At 33.3% G+C, this 25,828-nt stretch overlaps 1 protein-coding gene and 1 long non-coding RNA gene across 3 annotated transcripts in view; one reads left to right on the top strand and one right to left on the bottom strand.

Moving 5' to 3' along the window:
* The window catches only part of LOC114327546 (sphingomyelin phosphodiesterase), a 121,155-nt gene that overhangs the window by 3,675 nt on the left and 91,652 nt on the right, over window positions 1–25,828 (top strand). The gene's annotated exons all lie outside the window — the stretch shown is intronic.
* LOC126879033 (uncharacterized) lies at window positions 237–2,925 on the bottom strand. The gene is made up of 2 exons (XR_007695943.1): window positions 2,207–2,925; window positions 237–418 (listed from the first exon to the last, which is right to left on the bottom strand). It is a non-coding gene; the product is annotated as an uncharacterized LOC126879033 (long non-coding RNA).

Here is a 25,828-nt window from a genome sequence, read left to right as displayed (position 1 = left end):
GAGATGGAAAAACATGTTTTAAGGTCACCTCCTGTGTTCATATGTAAGTTTTGACTTGTTTTGTAGTTCATAGATAGTTTAATTTACTACAAAACAGGTCAAAAAATATCATATGAAAACAGGAGGCGACCCTAAGACAAGTTTTTAGTCTCTCTTACAAAACTCATGAAAAAACAGATAGGATGTATTATTACATCACTGACGATACGTGGCCATACCAAATAATACATCCTTGATAAATATAAACATTTTTATTGAACAAAATCTTTTCATACATTTTTTTAATGCAATTTACTGATATTCCTAAATATTTCAAAAAAATGTGTCACATTTGCTTTGTAAACCTTTCTTTTGCCTTTCGTAGCCACATATTCCGTTTCCTTCCTGGTTTTTTGTAGACCACTTCTCTCAGCTGATTCTAAAAAAAATAAAATAAATGGTAATTTTTCTATCCTTTACAATTAACAATCAGAAGAAATATTATTTACAGATAATGATATGCATAATAATAATAGGTTTGTTCTAGCATCAGTTTGAAACCATCAGCGAGTAGTGGACCAGCGCGAGTAGAGGGGATCGCACTGGTGACTGTATTATGTTCTTTTACTGACCAACTGTTTGCTGATGGTTTTTGACTAGTTTGACTGTTTGCTAGAACAAACCTAATAATAATGAATATTTTGTATTTTGACAATGACATCTGATGTGGAAGTCAAAACATTAATAAAATTATTTTTTCAAGTTAACTTTCACATGCGGGTCTTAAAATTGTACTTTTAATACTTATATCATAAATAACTATTAAAACTATCTTAAGAGGAAACAGTATCGATCAACAGGTAGCGAAAATGTGTTCCAAGATTGCGGCTGTAATTTTGAATATTTTTTCGAGATATTTGGCACACATATTCGTAATATAATAAAGAATGGCGGTACAGAGCCCAATTTGAAAAATATATTAATATGTGGAAATTACTCTCTAATTAAATACAATATAAAAAAAAATGAGCTTGTACCGCCATTAAGAAGAACAAAAAAATACACTTTCTTCAAATACAACTTTTTTATCCGATTTTGTGTTATTTTGGAACTACTAAAATTTTTTATTTCATTAGTAGTTCCAAAATTACACAAAATCTAGGCATCGGATAAAAAAGTTTATTTGAAGAAAGTGTATTTTTTTGTTCTTCTTAATGGCGGTACAGGCTCGTTTTTTAAATATTGTATAATTACAGAGTAATTTCCACATATTAATATATTTTTCAAATTGGGCTCTGTACCGCCATTCTTTATTATTTTACAAATACGTGTGCCAAATGCCTCGAAAAAATATTCAAAATTACAGTGACAATCTTGGAACACGTTTTGGCTACCTGTTTATCGCTACTGTATTACCTTAAAACATTGTAATTTGCTAAACCAGTATATTTTACTCTACTACTACTCTACTAGCTACCTCATTTTCCACTGTTTCTAAAGACTTGTTTACATGGGTAGAGTTTTGAGGAGAGTAGAGTAGCGGTAGTACTCTACCAAAAATGGCTTGATACCATTCACATGAGGAGAGTACAAGTATAGTACTGATGCTAGTATAGTGAAACCGATTTTTGTATTTTTAAACACTCTTGATTATAAGTGCACCTTAAATTCTTAATTTTTTGCTTAAGCTCGTTTACTCCAAAGCCCCCTTTGCCATTCTTTCGACGATTTCATCCTCCGCAGCTTGCTGCAAACTTTTATTTCTGTAGTATACACTACCTAAATTCCATAAACACTGGTATTCGCCGTATTATAGCTCTACAAGTTTTAAAGTTTCATCTTCGGTGAACTTCATTTTCACTATTTACACAAAACACAATTCCAGCCAGAATGACAGCGCCCCCATGTACTCTCCTACCTACTCTATTCTGCCGTAATTGAGCGTGTTCCATGGGTAGAGTATGTAGCCGAGTAGACATTTTGGCAGTAGTGGTGGTCATAGAGTAGTTACTTTGCCATGGGTTGCTAGTCACTCTACTTTAACTCCAACTATACACTCTACCAGCTATTCTACTGTGCTGAGCATTTTTACAGGTAGAGTTACTCTACTCTATAAAGTACTTGCATCATTACTCTACCTGTGTAAACAAGTCTTAAATCTACTGAATGAAAATCTACTTAATCTTAATCTACTCTTAATGAAAAATGTCTAAAATCATTTACCCACCTAGTATTACTGTAGAATTTAAGACAGTCCAGTGCCTTATAAATAATTTCAATATGAATATTTTTTCCTTTAATTCTCCTTTGATACCACTCCATTTTAGATTTTGGGGAACTTATTTCATTGTGTTTATAGCCCATATTTATTGAAGGAACCCAATCTGGAGATTGTTATTATCGATTAAGTCGGCTGGTTTTCCTATAAGATTAAAATGTTAACATCTTCAAAAATCGTTACTGTTGTAATTGTAACTTACCAGTACCAATATAAAATGATTACAGCAGACAGGACAGGAAAATTTTCATTTCGCTAGTAAAACCTGTACATTGTATTGCATTTAACCATTGTTGTCTCTCAGATACCTTATTTAGTTCAGTTTAAAAGTGAACTTTATCACAATTACTTTGCATTTCACACTTCACAACACAACACCAATGAAGCATATTATCTTTCTAAATTAATACTTCCAGAGAAAATGTTAAATTAATCTTTGTACAACACAAAATTACAAAGAAATACAACTAAAATTATCTAAAACTCATTAAGAACAGATAGAATAAGATGTATCTTTTACACCCAGTAGCCATATTGACATATTGATATTGATTTAATTTTGACAACTCCGCACGACCACGCAACTCGAAACACAAGTACGCAAACACGGTTGCGTGAAGCGTGGCTCGCAATCGTGAAATTTACGAGACTTGCTCGACCTGTAGATTCTTGTCTTGCGAGATGGGCAATGAAAGTATATATTGATAAGCCAATACCAGCGTGGAATAAGCCCCCTTAAACAAATTATATTTTAAAATTGAACCGTAGCAACAAATGACACAGTTCTGACATTTGTTAGATTCGATGCACACCCTTGATTTTGTACTCTGTTTTGTTATACAGTCATCTTCGTCTACATCTGACTGTGCAGAAGAAGAGTCGTCTAACCCCACATCAAGTCTAGCATAATTTATTTCATATGAATCTTCAATTGTTAATTTAATATGTTTCCAGTTGCTTGCAAAGCTTGCTAACTCTTCTTTCAACTTTGCAGGAGTTGCAGAAGAATCAAACTGTATTAATTTTTCTGACAATATTTTTAGAGAATTCTCAGGTAGCTCACCTTTGGCGATTTCTTCAAAATTATTTGGATCTAAAATGTTCAGATCCCTACATAATTCAGCGTTGTTTGCAAATCTTCTACTGATTGATTCTACTGCAGTATCCGCAATAACGTTAAAAAAAAACAATTCTAAAATTTTCTTTTGGGCTTACTGGGATTTCATCAGAAGTTTTCTCATCAAAGAATTTCTTTTTCTTTTTTGATCAAAACTCGGGCAATTGTTCTTCAATAAAAAATTCGAAGTCTCTCCTTTCAAAAGAGAGTTTAGCCCACCGTACAAATTTATCTGCAGATGCTTCAATGTCTGGAAAATTTCGTTGCATTTTTTTTAAACTCAGTATAGAATCATTAACCATAAAGTTACATTTTAATAAATCTAACCCTGTTGTCTGAATATATCTTGATAAAGGCCTGTTATAGAGAACAGTTTTAAGAATATGTGCCCAATTAAAATATTTTCGTATTTCAGTAATTGTGCTTTGTAATTTGCAGCAGTCGCTCTTGCATCTGGCTTAATTTTTTGTGAATTTTCAATTGTATTAAGAATGTCAATTAAATCAACGTACAGTGCTTTATTAGGTTCATTAAAATTACCAAAAATTTTACTGAGCGCTGCTTCCTTTGACCACCAACGAGTTTCTCCTATCAACTGAAGTTTCTGTGATCTAGCATTGTTGCCAATGTCCAACCAGTAACCCATGCGTTGATGAGATTCTTTAAAAAATGCTGCTATACAATTCAGTAATGAAAAAAATGATGCGGCCTTAATGTGGGATTTAAAAATGTCTGTCAGAACAAGATTTAAAATATGCGCATAACACCAAACATGAACATGATTTGAATTTTCCTGGAACATGAAACTGGAGAATCCCGAATATCTCCCTTGCATATTAGCCGCCCCATCAGTAGAGTCAGCAATACAATTTTTTTCATCCAAACCATTTTTTACCAGTATGTCATGAATCATGGTATGAAATCCCTTCCCTGTTGAATTGTGACAAGGAACAACTGCAAGAAGGCGTTCGTGAATTGTTCCGTTGTAAACATACCTGAAATAAAATAAAATAAGCAAAGGTGAAGATTTTATTATACTTACAATTTAACATACCTTGTTACAACTGAACATTGGTCTGTTACTGAAATATCTTGAGTGCTGTCTATTTCTATAGAGAACATAGTGGCAGTCTGTATCTCTGAAGAAATCTTCTTTAGAATAATTTCTGTGATTATGATAATGATTGAATTTACAGTAGTTTTTGACAAAAATGTGTAGAAATTTCCAGCTCGACGTTTGATTTTTCTATTGTGATAACTTTTGCTTTTTTTAACAATGGCGTCCAAATGTTTCAAAATGTATCAAATTTCGATAAAAGTAAGATTATTTCCAAAAAATTACCATGATCTAGGTTTTCATTTTCTAGATTGTATGCAGCTTCATTTGCTGTGCCCCGATAAGAAAGTCCTCGTTTGCCAATTAGTTTTATAACATCAATAATAACATCCAAAACGTGCCGATTGCTTGCAACTTTTTTATTTCTCATTTCAACAACGTTTCCAAAAAGTATTTTTTCAATTGTTTGATTTTTAATATACATGAAATATGTTTCGCAGTTTTTTCCATGACTGATTGAACTTTCATGCTCATTTATTCGCTGATATACATGTTTCCAATCAGACATACCTCTTGCAAAAGCAGAACTTTGATCTTTATTACTCTCAACTGAATAAGCAAGACAAATTGTGCAGAAAAGTGCCTTTCTTTCTTCACTATAGCTCAACCATTTCCTTTTTGTTTTATTATTACGCGTAAACGTTTTTTCCACATTGAAAGGTACATCTTTTTGTGCGACAGGTACCTTTGGATGGAATTCAAAAAATAGCTGTAATTTATTGGGATCGGGACGGTCGAAGAAATTGCCAGATTCTGTCTCTTCCGGCTGTCCCAGCTTTAGTAGCGCCTCTTCGTCTTTAAGTGCCTTTTTTACATTAGCTTCACTATCGCTTTCATCACTTGTCTCTATGTCGTCGTCCGAGTCCTCTGACAGCTTTAACTCAGTTTCAAATTTAGTTTCTGAAACCGGTAAATTTTCTTCGGATGTTTGCTCTTGCTCTTGTTTTTCCGTGTTAATATCACTTTCTACCCCTGAAGTTGAAGGAACAGAATAACTATTGAGCAAATTATCCAAAGAGTGAAATTTTTTTGCTATTTCACATCTTTTTTTCTTCTCCCTTTCTAGTTTTTTTTCTTGTCCTCCTTTTCGTTTTGGTGGCATTGGTATTTGATTTTTTATTCACTTAGTATATTGGTTCTGACGGCTATCATACAAGCAGTTTTCGTCCTAACGTAACAAATTTCATAATTATTGAACAGCTAGAATAGGCGCTTTTTGAGCATGTTTATACAGAGTATTTCATAACTATACCTACAAACCTTTAAACGTGGTAGGAGACATCACAACCAACATTCTTGCTTTATAAACAAACGCCCAAAAACGATTTGTTTGCGAATTAGACGTAAAAAAACACTTGAAAGCAATAGATTTTTACAAATTTTATAGTTTTTTACAGAACTTAACAATACTACAAAACACTAAAAGTAAGTAAATTTTTTGTTTGGGAAAGAAGATGAAACAGAGTGTACGAGAATTTATTTTAATCGAATGATTTAAACAGAAAGCTTGCACCTGCCTAATTTATTAATGTGTTTATTTAAAAAAAATACGAACTTTTAGTACAGAATAACACCTTGTACTGTTTATCCGCGACTTTCCGGACACGGTGTATAGTGTTTGTATAGTAAAAATTATTTTTCCACCTACCTCTACCGAAAGTATACTTTTCCGGACCTGATTGTAGGGAGCAAAGTTGTACTTTTCCTCCCTAGGGAGGAAAATATTTTTCCTCCCTAGGGAGGAAAAGTAAAAGTGACGTCATGGTATTTCATTCATGAAATGTAACTTATTGACGCGCTGTACAATATCTATTTTCTATTACGTAAGTTTCTATACATTTTAACGTTTATTTATAAAACACTCTGTATTTTGCAGAATGGTAAAAAACAGTAAATTTTTATTTTGATTTAACAATGTTTACATTATTAATTTTACTTATATTTGACAGTTGACAGTTATATTGTACGTACTTGTTAGTTTTAGTTCTAATAAATTTTGTTGGTTAGTTACATAAATAAATTAAGTAAAAATGAAAAAATGACTTGTTATTTGAGGAAGGTGGAAAAACCATATGTATAACATGGGAGTAAAGTGCCTTTTCCTCCCTTGAATGATTACTGCCCTCCGCTACGCGTCGGGCAGTAAACTTCATTCTCGGGAGGAAAAGTAGCACTTTCCTCCCTTGTTATACAAATAGCTATTAAATAATTATTTCCTACCTTAAACTTCCACTCTAATAAATCGGCTTAAGTAATATAACGTTATTGGTTAATTTAGAAGTAGGTAAATGTTTATTAATAGTATCGTTCGCGGTAACGATTCCGTACTTGTCCAGGACAACTTCGCATGCGCACTTTAAAAATCGCATGCGCACTTTAAAAAAGAGAACGCTCTTTTTTAAAGTGCGCATGCGAAGTTGTCCTGGACAAGTACGGAATCGTTACCGCGAACGATACTATTATCCTTCTACGCCACTATTCAACTAATCCCGAAGTAAAAGCGCACGTCACATAATAATTCGTGTCTTTCGGAACCGGAACTAAGTGATAAGGCGTTAGTTAATCCAAAAGATTTCTGGCGACGCGACGGACGTAGAATTTGCAAACTCGCACAACCGCTGTCTCAAATAACGACAGTCGTCGACAGTAATAAACAAACTGTAAAACGAAAAATAATCCTTAGGGTCTCAAGGTCAAGGGGCTTCCTTTACTAAGAAAACAATAACTACGATGACTGATACAAACTGTAAGCCGGGAGTGCATATTGTCCGCAGATGTTTTTAACATAGGCCAGTGCCAGACACACATTGTGTTTAAGTTTATTTTCGTGTTTCTTGCTGGGTAAATTTTAATACAATAATAGCTTACAAAAATAGCAGGTAGCATTTAGCAGGTATACGCTGTTTGAGGGAGCTTAGAAAATAACATAATAAAGAACAGCGCTGGACCAGTCTTTAAAGAAAGTATACATCCTGTTTACTTTTGTTGAACATAATTTTTGGTTCTTTTCTTACTTTTATAGTCTAGTCTAGGTATTTGCTAGGTCTAGGTGCAACCGTATCAGTATTTTTACATCGATTTATAAAAATCAAGATTCATGCAGTTGAAAAATTAAGGGTTTAGGTCCGCGCGTGGCAGCCCACAAACGACGGCCCACCGGGTAAATTCCCGGTATCCCGGTGGGCCCATCCGCCCCTGATTTGTATCCAGTATTTTAAAAGTATTTGACATATCCTTATCATACTTAGCAGGAAATGTAGACACTGCACAACCTACTAAAATGTGTTAAATAAACCTTTCTGGCTAGTACCAGAGGCGTACGACAGGGGGAAGTGAATGGTTGACCCTTCCCACATTCTACGCCACTGGCGGAATTACTATTTTAGTGCAATTTTTCGATTCTCCAATACTTTCTATGCAAATAATATACTCTTCATCCGTACCGATAAAATCATTAGTTTTCGAGATATTTGAAGTTAAAAATGAAGGGGCACAATACATTAATCAAAATAGCTATGCCGTTTCATTTTCAACTTCAAATATCTCGAAAACTAATGACTTTATCGTTACGAATGAAGAGTACATTATTTGCATATAAAGTATTGGAGAATCGAAATATTGTGCTACAATAGCAATTCCGCCAATGGTGTAGAATTTGGGAAGGGTCAACCATTCACTTTCCCCTGTCGTACGTCCCTTAGTAGCCAGAAAAGTTTATTTATCATAATTTAGTATGATGTACAGTACCTATATTTTCTGCCAAGTATGACAAGGATATGTCAAATAGTTTTAAAGCCCTGGGTGAAAATAGTTATTAAATTTTTAAGTAAAACAACCTGTAACTCAGTAACAATCCTCATTTTATTTAAATGATTTGGGTTAAATCTTAATATTTTGAGGTCTAAAATCTATATCTCAAAGATTGGACATTCTTAATGAATCACCCTGTATACATAACGTCTTTAGTCCAGTCGGGATCTGTTTTTAATTGGAAAATTTTCATAGCGGCAATTTTTTTACTGAAATCACTTCAGCATGTACCTTGTAGTAATAATTACGATATGAGCCAGTCGCAAACATTGTGCTTAATTTTTGATTTAACAAAATCTGAAAAATCCCGAAAATTTATTCTTTTCGCGTCCATATTTTTGTATATAACTAGAGATATTGTAGGGCAGTCAATGAGAGCAAGAACTTATTTCCTCCGAATTCTATCCTACTGCATGGATTTTAATGAAATTTTAGGAATAGGCTGAAAATATCTCGTTATTCAAAGTCTACCCTATGCCGATGTGTGCTTTTGTTTTGGGGGCGGTTCCCACCCCTTCTCGGGGGTGGAAAATTTTTGGCTTAAAAAACTACGGAAGTTGCTAGAGAACCTAATTCTAAGCAAAAATTGGCCATTTTCATTGAAATATAACACCTTTTCAAACGGTTTTTGGCAAATACCTTAAAAACAATGCATCTAACTAAAAAAATTATATAAAACATTTTTGTAGTTCATAAAAAACAAAGAGATTCGTTCCTTCTTCAATCTTCTAGTTATAACATAAAAAGAGATATGGTAGGTAAAAAGAGTTTGTTTTTTTGGTGCATGCTCAAATCAGTGTATTCAACTTGAAATAACAGAGAAACGGTCGATTTTAGGTGTATAATGCCACCAATACCTTTTATTGCGCTTGAAAAGTCCTTTCAAATAAGCAATATTAAATGTCGATTACATTCAAACTAATAGGTCTGGATCCCGCGTATGAAAAAAAAGTTGATTAATAGCAAGCTGAAAATTTGTTAATAGCTTAAGGGTGTCTAGTCGGACAAACTTTGATGTATGGGAACACTGGAACAGGGGAAGTTTTAATTGTGGAACAGGTTAAAAATTTGGAACGGTCAGATCACGAAAACGGCACATGTATTTTGTCCGACAGAACAGACTTAAACTCTCCGAACAGAGATTAAACTTTCATGCAAAAATCAGACTGCTATTTATCACCAAATGGGCGTTTTAATGAGTGGAATATGTAGAATATGTCAAATGACAGGAATTATGACAGGTGATAAATAGCAGTCTGATTTTTGCATGAGAGTTTAATCTCTGTTCGGAGAGTTTAAATCTGTTCTGTCGGACAAATAAATGTGCCGTTTTCGTGGTCTGACCGTTCCAAATTTTTAACCTGTTCCACAATTAAAACTGCCCCTGTTCCAGTGTTCGCATATATCAAAGTTTATCCGACTAGACACCCTTAAGCTATTAACAAATTTTCAGCTTGCTATTAATCAACTTTTTTTTTCATACGCGGGATCCAGACCTATAAGCGAGATATGCTGCAAAAACTTGATGACTAACAAATTTTAAGAAAAAAATTGAGAAGTATATTTAACCCGTCATCCACAAGAATTTAAATTCATCGTTTTCCTTCTACAATATATTTTACTACTGTGTTATTTTTACGTTTAAAAAGTTGAGTGGGTTTAAAATAAATGATTTTGGAAAAATAAGATCAAATTATAGAGCGCATATTTAAATTTTCTTAAAAATCTTCTTTTTCTCCATGTAACTTGAAAATAATAAGGGATACTGTTATAAAAAATAAAATCAACATGTTTATCTAGAAGAAACCTACATTTTTGTATGGCATCTTTTTTTGGTATCTCTTATCATTTTCGAGTTACATGGAGAAATAGGAAGATTTTTAAGAAAATTTAAAAATGCGCTCAATAATTTGATCTTATTTTTTTCAAAAACCATTCATTTTAAACCCGCCCAACTTTTTGAACATAAAACGAACACTATAGTAAAATGTATTGTAGAAGGAAAACGATGCATTTAAATTCTTGTGGATGAGGGGTTAAATATACTTCTCATTTTTTTCTTAAAATACGTTAGTCATCAAATTTTTTACAGTTTATCTTGCATAGTTTGAACGTAATAGACATTTAATATTGCTTATTTTAAAGGTCTTTTCAAGCACAACAAAAGTATTAAACATAAAGCATTATACACCTAAAATCGACCGTTTCTCTGTTCTCTAAGTTAAATACACTGATTTGAGCATGCACTAAAAAAACAAGTTTTTTTCACTTACCATATCTCTTTTTGTGTTATAACTGGAAGATTCGTAAAGGAAAGAATCTCTTTGTTATTTTATAAGCTATAAAAATGTTTTATATGTTTTTTTTTAGTTAGATGCATAGTTTTTAAGGTATTCGCAAAAAACCGTTTGAAAAGGTGTTATGTTTCAATGAAAATGGCCAATTTTCAACCAGGAATAACTCAAAAAGTATTGAGTTTTCGAAAAAAATTATAGAACAGTTTTTGCTTAGTATTAGATTCTCTAGCAACTTCCGTAATTATGTAAGCAAAAAATTTTCCGGCCCCGAGAAGGGGTGGGAACCGCCCCCAAGACAAAAGCACACATCGGCATAGGGTAGACTTTGTTTCTTGGGCTATTCCCTACTTACTGTGAAAATATCACGTAAATCGATATAGTAGGATGGAATTCGGAGCCACATACCCTCACTGACTGCCCTATTGGTCCAACATAAAAAATTATAGAAGGTAACAGCATTGTAAAAGTTTGTTTTTTTAATGTTACATATTTGACGTTGAAAAATTCCCTAGGGTCCCCTAGTCCGCCGATTTCAATTTTTCAAAGTGAGTTTGAAAGCCTTTCTCTATAAGTAAAAAATTTCTCGAATATTTCTACTATTTAAAGTTTTTAACCCTGTTAAACGTGTGCTAAATAAAATTTAGCACATGTTTGAATCCTGAGAAAAATAATAAGTATTTTTGAAAAATTTAAACGCAGAATGAAAGATTACGTTCTTAACGAGGGTCGAAAGTCCCTGAAAACTTTATAATGTTTATTTTAATAAATTACAGGGGTGAAAAACTAAGAGAAAATGTAGTGTGATTTTTAATTTCAAATATCTCATTCAAAAGAAACTTTTTATTTATTCTAAGGGACTTTCGGCCCTCGATAATAATTTAGTCTTTCATTCTGCTTTAAATTTTTTAAAAATATTTATTAGTTTTTTCAGGATTCGAAAAAAGGGACACCATATCCGTGGTGATATTTTCCAAATCGAACATTCGCTATCTTTGTCATACAACGCACTGAGTGGCACTGAGTCAAATAGAATATGATGACAAGACACAGTGACAGTTTTAAATATTTGACATGGCATCGGGAATATTTTGCATACCTATATATAATAACACAATAGATCAGGCCAGGTTCGAAAAATAGCGTAACGCGGAGCAGTTCGGGTCGGTGGTCTATCTATCTCCTCTACCGGCGCTTAGCTTTCTCTCTCTAGCATATGATGGCTGCCGCCTCTGTGTCACTGTCGTTCCATTACTCCCACCTCTTGGTAGATACACTCACACTCGCACGACAGACATAGTTAGACCACTGTACTTGATATTGGCGTTACACCCCGATGCATTGAGTGGCATATCCCTAGCCTGATATATTGTTGACATATCTCTGATATTTTGAGTTGTTGATTAATAAAGATTGAGAGTATTTGATAAGTGTATTTGATAAATAATTGATTTAAGACGTGAACTTAATAAAAAGGTATTTATTGTTTATTATTTATGGAAGATCCAAGCAGAGAATACATCAGGATATATTCTGTTATCCAAGTATTTTTTTGTTAAAGATGTTCAAAATTGTAAATGTTCCATAGTAACAATATATTATTAAAAAATCACTTTAACATTTTTCCTCTTTTCTCGATTGAGTATTAGTTTTTGTTGTACATATAAATTATTACAATCACTGAATACATAGTTAGTGAAAAAATTATCACATTTATTAATTGAATTAATAATTTGCAATTATACAAATAACAGTTATCCAAGAACATTCAAAAGCAATCCCTTTAAAGTTAATGATGACATTGTCAAGTAGAATGACATTCTAGTCATGTTTACATATCCATACCAGTGTGAATTTTACTACACGTAATTTGCCGTGTAAAGACAGAAAAACTAGGGATAGCCGTAAAATATTTGCGAGTTATGTACCGAATAAAAAATTAAGTATAAGGTTTGCGACCGGCGCATCTCGCGATTATTTATACAAATACAAGGTGTATCTTGAAGTGATTCCAGCAAAAAAATAGACTCCAATGGAAAATGTACAATTAGTCCTGTCGCCAGGGGGGGTACAACGGCCTCCTTAATTCAGATGGACTCACCCAAGTTTTTTTTATATATTTTGACCCGTAGAATACGAATTTTTTGGGTAACAGTTGATCCGGATGTCGATAAGATTGTTATAGACAAAGAACTTGAGGAATTACATAACAGCGATTTCTCGCAAAACAAAACATATTTTTCTATTTTTTGGGTCATTTTAAGCAAAAAATATTCCTACAAGTTTTTTCGTAGAATGCATAGTTTTCGAGATAACCGCGGTTGAACTTTCAAAAAATCGAAAAATTGCAATTTATGAACCTGAATAACTTTTGATTAAAAAATAAAGTAGCAATTCTGCTTACCGCATTTGAAAGTTTAAGTCAAATTATATCGGTTTTGATTATTTGCATTGCTAAAAGTTAATTTTTTTATTGTTAAACTAATCTATAAACACATAGTGTTTCCCGTGCCTAATACATACGTTTTAACGCATGCTACGTAGAAATTGCCTCGCTTGCACTTGTAGCTACTCTACCTACTCGTTCGATTTTAAATAAGAAATCATAGAAAACATCACTCACATACTAGGTGTTTATAGCTTTGCTTAACAATAAAATAATAAATTTCTAGCAATGCAAATAATCAAAATCGATATAATTTGACAAACTTTCAAATGCGGTAAGCAGAATTGCTACTTTATTTTTTAATCAAAAGTTATTAGGGTTCAAAAATTACAATTTTTCGATTTTTTGAAAGTTCAACCGCGGTTATCTCGAAAACTATGCATTCTACGAAAAAACTTGTAGGAATATTTTTTGCTTAAAATGACCCAAAAAATACAAAAAGATGTTTTGTTTTGCGAGAAATCGCTGTTATGTAATTCCTTAAGTTCTTTGTCTATAACAATCTTATCGACATCCGGATAAACTGTTACCCAAAAAATTCGTATTCTGCGGGTCAAAATATATAAAAAAACTTGGGTAAGTCCATCTGAATTAAGGAGGCCGTTGTACCCCCCCTGGCGACAGGACTAAATATGGTGTGCTTTGTGACAGATCTCGACTACTTATTTATAAAACCTAAATTAGGGATTGCAATCCAGCAGCATTTTCAGTCCAGCTGGATTTTTGCGAGATTAGTCTAAAAAAACGTCTCCCGCGCTGCTGGATTCAGCACGGTTTACTGGATCCAGCATGTAAAAAAAGCTGGATCCAGCTGGATGCTGGGTCCAGCAATTGCAATCTCTAACCAAGATAAATATATTGGTTGTCGCTAAATACTAATTTAGTTGGAGAAAAATGTCAACCTGGCTTAAGCATAAAGTCAATTACATTAAGTACGCCAATATTTGGAATAAATAGTCCTTCTCCTTTTTCGCATATTATTATGCATTTTAATTTTTAAAGGTAAGATTATAGTGTTTTGAAATGTTCCTCTTGATCCAAATAAAAGATGAAACATACTTTGTATGTTTTCCAAATGATTTTACTTCTGTTGATTCGCTAATTATCTCTATGTTTTTATTATTGGTGGAAGTCACTCAGAAGTCACTCATTTCTAAGGGTTTGCTCACTACGGAGAGAAATGGATTGTATCCTCGCTCCGACCCCTGCTCCCTGGTATTTATACTCGAGAATTCTCGCATTTAAAATAATGTATTTATTTTACATAGCGATCGAAAGTATATTATCGATCGCTATGTAAAATAAATACATTATTTTAAATGCGAGAATTCACTCACTCACACACGAGAATATAAATACTAGGGAGCAAGGGTCGGAGCGAGGATACAATCCATCAGTGGCGGCTCGTATAACTTTAGGAAGGTAGTGCCAGAATCCGGGCAGCTGCCTAAATTTTTTGTGGCGGTTTTACGATATGGTCAAAAAGGATATAAAATATAAATAGAGTATCACGATAAGCTGAATTTAATTGGGTTTTTATATTTAACTTACCAAGCATTGAAAAGCTAAAAACGTTATTCATGTGCACTTTAGATTTTTCATGGGATTTCAATTTCTCCCATATATGTACAAGATCATCGGTGCCTTTGTTTGACCAAGTCTCGTCACCTCCAAACAAAACGCATACAAAACAGAAGAGTTTATTAGTTTGTTCGCAACCACACAACCAGCTATTTTTATCATAAATAATTTTATTAAACTTACGACAGCGAAGTTTTTGTCCATTTCCACTTTGTTTTTCAATTTTTAAATCGGGTAAAGGCCGACCGAGTTCTTTAACGAAAAACCACCAAAAGAGTTTTTTAATATACTAATTTGATTCATTGTCAATAAATAAATTAAACGTAGAAAATAATCAAAATATTATTTTTATACCTACGACACCCACGATCACAACGCACTAACTAATAATTACAAATTAAAAAATATAGTAGAGTATAAACACAAATATACAATACAGTAGTAGACAATAAACACAATAGCGTCAAGCGAACGCGTAAAGAAACTAGAAATATGTAGATCTAAAACATTGTATCTTAAGATCCACTAACTTCCTTTTCGAGATTTCGAGCCTGGCACGGAGACTCCAATTTAAACGTATGTTAAAAGTGCAATACCGCTCTCTCTCTGTCACTTACACAGGATGCTCATACAATCTTTCTCTTTTCTCACGAGCGACTATGCCGTTCGGCACTGGGATTTTTATGATTTTCATCCTTTATCCGGTCAGCTGTGGGTGGCCAGAGTCGGTAGATTTGCATTGCGCTACACAGTTGCCAGATTTGATATAATTTATAAAAATAAAGAGAAATATTCACAAAAAAAAATAAACAGGCATTAAAATGTTTTTAAGATAAAAAATATGTTTCTGCATAGTTAGCAAGGTAGTGCCATGGCTCTATGGCACTACCTCACGGGCCGCCACTGCAATCCATTCCTCTCCGTAGTGAGCACAACTTAAGTTCTCTCTGGCCATCCTCATATCACATATCCACTTCATTCACAGTCGGGAGAAAATGCTGTGAGGCATGGCAATGCGTCCATACCGCTCCAACGAGGTAATCCCCCAGAGTTTGCAGGCTCCAGACATCAGTTTTTCTTTTGCCATGTATCTCATCTTTTTGCTCATTGCATTTTGCATCATTTTGCAAACTGTGAAACAGGTGAATCACTTCAAATATCTTGGAGCGGAAATAACAAGGTATGGAAATCTCTCAAAAGAAGTCAGAGAACAAACAATGAAAGCAGCTAGAATCTCGGGATGCCTGAAAGAAATCGTATGGAAGAACAAATATCTAAATACGGAAACCAAATTAAAAATATATAAAACAACAATAAGACCTAACACAGTGGCGTAGCTAGCCCCACAGGGGCCCCATGTCAAAGTTTGTCGTGGGGCCCATTTCCACGACTGATATGGGATAGTGCTAAAAAATGTTCAACAAAAGAATCGAGCACGCTTGTATAGAATAGAATAGAATAGAAATATGCTTTATTGTCACTGAAAATTTTACAATTTTTTGGACGAAGCTTACAAAGAGTCGAAAAAAAAACAATAATAAATACAGTTTACTGAAATTACATAAATCGTCAATATTATTACAAAGATTAAGGCAGGGCGATCCTTTGTCATCATTACTCTTCAACTTATGTCAAAAAAAAAAAAATAATGTGAGAAGCGAAAATCAATAGAGAAGGACTCCTATAAATATCAAAAAAGATGTACCTATATCAATAGTAAGAGCAGCGAAGAAAATGGAACCGTACATAAATAAAACTAAATAAACCAAAATCTATGGAGTAAACAGATGGTCATTTCAGTAATGGACAAAAGTTTAGAGAAGAAGTAGAAGAAGGAACACAATACGAATTCAAAATGGTAGAAAGATTTACATACCTAGGAGCAATAATATCACGTAAACCGAACATTAAAGAAGAAATACAAGCTAGAATAATGGTAGGCAATATAAGTGTACATGCGCTTAATGGAATGTTGAAAAGCAAGTTTCAAAAAAGAGAAAAGGAAGGCCAAAAAGAAAAATCAATAACAGAAAGTAATGGAGAAAAAACAAACTTTTGGTCTCTAATGCCTTTTAACTCTATTGTATAGATGTAGATTAGTCGAAAAATAGATTTGAATTGTTGAGACTCATTATATTAAAACAGGATCAGTTTTTTCAAACCAAAGGTGAATGTTCATTGAAAATGAGCTTAAACAAAGAAGCTCTGTTCTTATGGTCTAACGGCGAGATGCCGGAAAATAGATATACATAAATACAATTTATAGATAAAGAACATATTACAGGAAAATATACCCAATCAATACAAACCGCTTTAAATATTCAAAAGTAAAGCGTTGACAAAAATTGCAATTTGGCATTATACATTATACAATGTCTCACACACAGCCAACGGTGAATGGACAATGAAAGGTAGCGAGAATACAAAATAGATAAATATAATTTATATATAGACAAAGAATCCATTACACGAAAATATTCAAACAATATGCACTGTTTCAAAGAGTTTTAATAGTGAAATGATTATTGTAGAATATTTTGTTCAATTTTTTAAATGGAATTTTGTTTCGACATGCCGCGCTGGGGCCCCTAAATGTCGGGGGCCCCGTATAATTGATACGGCTGATACGGCGGTAGCTACGCCTCTGACCTAATATAACATATGCGGCAGAAACAAGACCAGACACAAATAGAACAGTCGAAAATGAACAGTTGACCAAATGATGAGAACAGTTGAAATAAGAACACTAAGAAGTATACAAGGCAAAACTCTACGTGACAGAATAAGAAGTGAAGACATCAGACAAAACTGTGGAATACAGGACATAGGAAGGCGGGTCAAACAGAGACGGAGATATTGGAACAAACATATAAAGAGAATGGAGAACAGCAGACTTGTTAAAAGCGCAAAAACGAATAACCCATTAGGTAAAAGACCACAGGGTAGACAGCCAAAACGATGGCGAGAATGCTGGATCTCATCGTCCGAGGAAGACTTGATGGCAATGAACAGACAGTAGCCTACTAGCATGATCGATTATGCTAGAAAGAAGAAGAAGATTTTCCATCTTCTTTGCCATGTATCTCATGAACACGATGGTGGCCGGATCATGATGGTGATCGGAATTGGAAAGGACAGTAGTTGTAGTACAAATCTCACAGTGTGATGAGCCAATGAGGTGCAGTGTCATGTTATACCTTATTCATACCTATTATACCCATAGGGTATTTAAGATGAGTACTTTTACGTCCAGTCTCTAGTCTGCCCCGAATGCTGTACTGGCGAGCTCAAATATTGACTGTATGGAAGAATGTTATTTGCTATCGAGTTTCTGTCCCCTCCAGAATATTATGTTTTTCCTTCTTTTGAGGTTCCTTCATTTGTCTGATGTAATATGTTCTGAATATCCAAAACATAATTATGCAGATCTAATTTAATATTCGCAAATACACTTTTGTATTTAAGCTGGTTCCAAATTATGTTGCATAATTTAGTGAGTTTTATTAGGAATTATGAATTTTATTAAGGTAGATAACCACTTAAATATGTATTTATTTTTTTACTCAAGGAAGTCGTATGGTCTTTGTTCTAGTAGGTTGTTTACTTTCTGTGAGATAAGATAAAACGTGAAAAGTGATAATTTTTTTTACGAAATTACAATGGGAATTGATATATTTAATAAGACAATAGTTATTTATGTACCAAGTCAGTAAAGTGACTCTTTATCGAACGAGACTGATATTACGAGAAGAGCGAGCGTAGCGAGCGAGGCGAGTAACAGACGAGTTCGATAAAGAGTCTTTACTGACGTGGTGCATACAAAATTTTATCGCCAACATAATTTGATTGGAAATCAACTTGGAATTTGAATTCCGATGATTCGCACCTTAAAGTTGACTACGTAAGAGTTTAGACTCTATAATTATTTAAAAATAATATAAAATTTATAAAATAAATTGAATAAAAATCTGCCGTTTATTAAATTTCTTTAAAATCTCATTATGACACTACACACTTTTTTAAATTTGATTATCTTCATTATTTATTTACAAAATTATTTCATAAAATTAATAAAATTTAATTTTAATAATCCCTAAACGAAAAACTGGAAAATGAAGTACTGAAAGCTTAACAGCTTGGATAATGCCAAAATACCTATATTTTATCTACAATTTCACTTTCTACAATAATTGGATATTGGTTTTAACACTTCCTTGCAATTTACAATTTAAGAACTTTTTAAATTTTAGACGTCATAATAATTTCATGACAGTGATGACAGTTTAATCGATAGTTATCAATATTGAATAATTACTAAATCGGTAAAGTTTTAATTTATTTTATATGAATATATTTACAAAATACTACAGAATTTTACTTTTTGACATAAATTTAATTGATAATAACGCAAATTGTGTAGAATATTTTTAATAATTAGAGTAAATAAATTTTAAGTTCACTCAAATTTTCGCCATTTGATTAATGCCATCGACCACTTACATTCAATCTGGGTTAATTTGATTAATCGCGGCAGGTAAAGTAAAATTCTTTTTTCAGTACAATAAAGTGTTACATTACTGCCGCAAATGAGTACAATAATGAATGACTTTAGTGACAGTTGGCGATAATAGTTATTTATGTACCAAGTCAGTAAAGTGACTCTTTATCGAACGAGTCTGATATTATGAGCCGAGCGAGCGTAGCGAGCAAGGCGAATAACACGAGTTAGATAAAGAGTCTTTACTGACGTGGTGCATACAAAATTTTATCGCCAATCATAAAAACATTAACACTTACTTAATTATATCCTTCTAATGAAAAAATAGTGTGTGTACTTAGTCCTTATAATAGTATAAGTAGGTATGTCAATAACCATTAATATTAAACAAAAAAGTTTTCCTTACGGGGGATTCGAACAAAGTACTGACACGTCCGTAACTAGATACACATACCGCTAGACTACGCAACCACTTGCTAGACACGGCCGATATTAGGTATAAAAAGAACAAATAGGCAAGTAAAAAATGTAGAAAATAATTGACATAAAATGAAAAGACATTATACATAAATCATGGTAGATTCAAGGATATGAAAAAGAACTTTACGTACAATATAATATGTAATAGTAATTTTATTTTTGTTGAATTACGTTCATCATTAAAAATAATCGTTATCAGGTGCATTTAACAAGAAATTTTGCACTTCTTCTTGCGGCAGGGTTTTTGATTTTTTGGGAATGTAATTCCTTCCTTTTTGTTTCAAAAAAGCTGTAAGTTTTTTATAATTGCTTATATCTATGTCTTTATTTGTGGTCAAAGTTGCCTTTAACATTGAATAATAGGACCACATAGTCGATGGAGAATATTCTTTAGGCAATTCAGAGAAATATGATAGTAAAACACTTTCACTATAATTTGTAATACAATTTTTTTCACGCCATGCTTCAAATATGTCATATTGCCTATTATATTTTTCGATGGATTTTGCTGGGAGAAGCTCTGAAATTGCCTCTAACGATTTCTTGCGTATTTCAGGTGGCGTTCATGTAATTTCTTCCATTTCCAAAGCAGCACTACTGTACTATAATTTGATATTCGTTTTAACACTTTTATTACAATAAATACAATTTTCAATTTAAATTTTTTAAATATGACAGTGATGACAGGTGACTTCTGCATGCCGCTTTCGATTTTTAATCGATAGATAGTTATCAATATTGAATAATTACTAAATCGGTAAAATTTTGATTAATTTTATATGAATATAATTGCAAAATACTACAGAATTTCACTTTTTGGCATAAATTTAATTAATAATAACGTAAATTGTGTACAATATTTTCAATAATTAAAGTAAATAAATTTTAAGTTCACTCAAATAAATAATCGATTACTGCCATCGACCACTTACATTCAATCTCGGTTAATTTGATTAATCGCGGCAGGTAAAGTAAAATTCTTCTTTCAGTACAATAAAGTGTTACTTTACTGCCGCAAATGGCGTCAAATGAGTACAATAATGAATGACTTTAGTGACGGTTGGCGATAAATATATTAATTATTATCGCCGATGTTAATCAGTTACTACTTTTTCTTGATTGTTCAGTCCACTGTAAACATTTTATAGAGTTGCCCCCGTTAGCGAAATTATTCCGATTCGATTTTTTTGCACAAACTTATTCAAAAAGAGGCCCTTATAACAAATTCACAGGGTGCAGGCGGTGCCATGGTCGAAAAATTGTTTAAACAAATTCACAAAAATAATATTTTCATTTCTAACATTTTTTTTGATAGTTTGGATCATTTTGAGCAAAAAATATCTCTTGTGATTTTTCTCTAAAATTAATTGTTATAGAGTTATAGGCGATTTAAAATTTTGGAAAATGCGAAAATGGCAATTTTCAAGGCTTAATAACTCTATTAAAAATTATATTATCAAAGTCAGAAAGTGATCAAATCAAAGCTTAAAATCCTTCCTTCAAGATTCTGTAGAAATTTTTGTCATTATTTTATTACAAAGCTGTTATTTTTATTTTATTCTATATGATAGTTAGCAGATATATCTTGTTTTCTTTTTAAATAAACATCTGGGTGATGTATGTTACGATTAATATTTGTCATAAAGACCAATATGTGATGTAATAAGTAATTTTCATCTGATCTGATATTTCTTAAAATTAGGTTACTCTATGGTTTCACTTAGGTCTACTAACAAAATAATTAACTAAACCTGTATATACACAATACACATACACAAGCGCTAGGAATGCATTGCTTTTGCACTAAGATTCACGCTGATTCAAAAAAGGCTGCGACCATTCCAGTCTTCTAGTTAGTCCGTCTTTGTCGAGGAGCTGAATTGCTTTAGGAGTCAAATTGTCTATGAAGTAATTTTTCATGATTTTATGCCATTTTCTTCACATCTGGAGTAATAATAGTATGTAGTTTCTATTAAACTCCATTGAGAGGATGGCCACAAAGTTGCCAGTAAAGGACCAGCGTATTATTTAAATATGGCTTAAAGAATTGAGAGAAATTTTTTGCACTGTTGAACTGCTGAGACAATAATAATTGACTTCAGGTGAAATCCAAGGTGTGGATCTACGAGATAATAAATTACGGTTGTAAATGAGAGGAAGGCGGGAAGTTCGTGCGTGATACTTGCGGCTTGAAAAAGCGTTTGAACAGGTAATGAAAGGTACATACAGGTAGTAATGAAAATAATAATTTCTATAGTTGAACGAAGAAATACTTTGTTAAAACTTTTCACAACATCTTCACACTACTTGTTTAATAATCCAGTTATACCTATTATTTTATGAACTGCTTGATCCAGCATTTCTGGAATCGAATCTAAAAAGGAAACATTAGAGCTATTATTACAGATCCATCAAAGAAGACAAATGGATGGACAGAAAAATATGGCGGTCGAAATGCGAGAAGCGGCAGAATCTGTAGGAACCAGATCCACTTCCCAGGTTCAGCAATTATTGATGAGCACACTCAGTGTCTGGAAACCTACGATGAGCTAACCGTCCTAGAAAAGAAGACTGGGAATTTTCTGTAAAAAATATCATACCGGAGACTGTCAAGTGTACCTAAAGTGGGCCATAAACCACTTTGCTTCATTTAAATCTCCAGGGTAGGAGATTGCCCATCTTAAATCAGGTCTTTAGAGCTAGCAAAGCACCAGGTTATCTACCAAAGACTTGGATAACTGTAAGGATGGTATATATACCCAAAATAGGACGACAAGATAACGTCCTATCTAAGGAGCCATTGAGAGATCATCTTCTCAGTGGCAACCAGCATGGATTCTCACCAATAATAAGGGAGAGACTACGTTAACCACCTTTCTAGATATAGATATCCACTGTCACATGCAATTAGATCAAAGCAATGCTGAAAGATAGGCTGATTAGTCACAATGTATAGTCGCCATTTTGAATCCCCGCCGTTTTTGTAAAAGGCAAAATCTGAGATGGCCTCATATCTAAATTTGAACCTTTATATCTGCAGTATATGTGGTCCAAATTATATACTTCTATCATTAAATGCACAATTGTTTCACATATCGGCAGCACTACTTCACAAAATTAGCATATAAAAGTAAATTGAATATTCCGTCGCTACCACCAACAGAAGCAGCAGTACGACAATATTTTTTCCGAACCAGGTTCAGCAGAGGTACTAGAATGAAAAAATGCAGAACAATGGGGATAGAAAAGAAACAAAAATGGACTACTTCCTGTTACGATGCTCCAGCCCCCTCCAGAATCGTTATTGAAACTTATTTCTGGTAAGTGTAAAAAAGGGTGTCAGAAAGCCTGTGGATGCAGAAAAGCTAGATCAAAATGCTCCGTTATATGCACAAATTGTAGTGGTACTTGTAACAATTCGCAAATTCCATCATATAATTACGATGCAGAGGAATAAACGATGACTATTTTTGAAAAATCTTTCGATGAAATCGAAAACGAAGAGGCGTGTGATGAGTCTGATAGTCACATCGCAGATGATGCGGACGAAATTTCAGTGTGTGATGTCTCGATCGATGCTAAGGACAAACGCAAGCATATTGATTCAACCCGACCTGTGCTGTGAGACTTCTTCACTGGGGTGCATCTAAAAAGGCGAAAAAAATTTTTTTTTTGCGATGGAAAAGTAAAACCTCGCAAAAGTTGCCCAATCAACTGTTAAGTATTTTGGTAACATTTTTTTGAAGAATGGAAAATATCTCCTGCCCCCTAAGACAATTAAAAATTTTGAAAAAATATTAACAGACGAAAAAAAATTTTATTTCGAAACGAAAATGTAATAGTTCAGAAAAGTTGCCAAACACACTATTTAGTATTTTAGTAAAATTGCGTTGAAATAAAAAAAATATTTTCTGCCCCCCACGGCAACTAAAAATTAGAAAAAATACATTAGTATGCGAATTTCTTTTGTAAAGGAAATGTAATACTTTATAGAACTTGAATAAATAAATACGGTTTAAATTGGAAAATATTTTCTGGTTTCACTAGGCAATTAAAAATTTTACTTAAGAAAAGTATACTAAAACATTCTTTTTATAATAAAATAGCCTAACTGATCCGTCTCCCAAATTTTTTAATACTAAAATAAATATAAAGCAAAGTACAAAATTAGGTATATAAATATTACAAAAATATGGTAAGAGCATTCTATTCGAAGATGTCTTCCGATTTAGCATTAAAGTGAGGCATAGTTTTTCTGGAATCAATTCGAGTTTTTATAAATCCATCCCTCGAATACGCTCCACAAACTGCTAGAGAAGCTTGTGTCACAAGCTTGACACATCGTTACACACATTGTTTGTGGCAGTGATATTTTTCAATATCAATGTAAAAAGGGTCTTTGTTAGGATTCTTAATAAAATCTCGCAGATTGTCACTCGAAAATCTAGAGAAGGTGGTTCTGTAAGATATTCTTGTTAATTAATTAACTCAAAGTAGTCGTTTGAATCAAAATTTTTATAGGAGAAAGTTTGAAGACCCTCACGTTTTTTGATTTGGTCACTGGCAAACTTCTTTTGATGTCCAAGGGGTAGATCATTTGAATGTCGCAGACATACAAACCACTGAAGCGGTTTTTTACGATGTTCTTCTAATAGCCGTATTACATCACCCTTAACGCCAGTATTTATGACTGTTTCGTCACATGCAATAGCTGGATTTGATATCGTCTAATATACCAGACAAGAGGATATCCATATCAGAAATATTTGCACCCTGGCTCATGTACAAGTGTTATGTGTTCTTCCACGATCGATTGACCATAAAACTTGGAACTGTTTTTTACTTGAGCTAAAGTTTTGTCTTTGCGTCGGTAACTTTCTTCTTTTATCGTTGTTCTCTCTGATTATATTTGTTTTTGTTTTCCCTATCAATCGAGCTTATCACTATTTTTCTGGGACCTCTTTGATTTAATAGAAATTCGCACTCATCCAGAGGCACTTTTTGAGATTTGCTACAAAGACAATTAATCAGAGTTCATCATGCAAAGACATTTGCATGCTGCAATATCAAAACGTGTAGTTTTACTTTTTCTTAAAGCATTGAATTTTATTTTTGTAAAATTTACTGTTTTGCCTGTTCTTAAAAGGTTTCATAAGTTTCATATATATGTCATGATAGGCTTTCAATAGCTGAATAATTCTTGTATGTTAAGTTATTGGAATTAAAGCCTTTTTCCATATTTCCTCCAATTTAATTGCGACCTGTTCGGCAATACCAGAAAATTCTGGTTCTTTCTTGCTGAGTTTTTTATCCTTTTGCAACCACAAAACTTTATCGCTTCTTTGTATTTCGGTAAAACATTTTCAGGTATATTTGGTGGTTGCCCAAAAATGGGGCGGTCCACAGCACATCTTCATTTTATTCCCCATGGTCCTGGTTTATCTATTTTAAAAATCTGTAATTTACAAACAACAATAATAACAAAGTAAGGCGTCGCACCAAACATAAGTGAAAATTATACGCACGTACTCACGAAGCGGGACATTTCAAAGGGGTTGGGGAGACTAAAAAAAAACAAATAAAACTCTCCTTTATTTGTAATTGACAACATTTTAAGTTTTCTTTAACTTATCTTAGATTAAGTTAGCACATAATATTTTATTCCAAATAATATAAATTGAAATTTCCATAAAAATCGGATATTTAATAAAATTCAAGGTCGTTGGGGAGGCAGAAAATTCGCTTACAAAAAAAATTAAAAATACTAATATGCTGAAAAATAACACTAGCAACATTTTTACGCTATTAGATATAACATTTCCAACTTTTATTTTTTCGATGCACCCTATTGTTCACCCCTGAAAAAGTACATTCGGGTGTAACAATTCATTGGAGCGAGGTGTATTAACCCGAGTCTATGACTGGAGCCACTCCACCCCGCTCCAATGCTCCAGACCTTCCCTTTCCCCCCTATAGCATGCTGATGCGCGATAGGGGCACAACTATCAGCCAAATGCTCTTCACATGAGAATCCTGGGTAATAAGATTCCAATGTGGTGTCCTAATCGATTTCAAAACTAGGCGAGCGTGACGCGCTCTATGCCTGTGACTACTTGTGATTTGTCCGCGGTACTAAATTATGCTTGCTTGGGCCCCAGGCCTCTAAGCCGAGTTGTCTTCGGTCAGAGGCCTGGTGCTCAAGATTTTGTTTGTGTTTTTCCTGAAAAA

This window comes from Diabrotica virgifera, chromosome 1, assembly GCF_917563875.1.
Source record: "Diabrotica virgifera virgifera chromosome 1, PGI_DIABVI_V3a".
NCBI classification, from domain to species: Eukaryota; Metazoa; Arthropoda; class Insecta; order Coleoptera; family Chrysomelidae; genus Diabrotica; species Diabrotica virgifera.
This window is presented reverse-complemented; position numbering and strand designations above follow the sequence as displayed.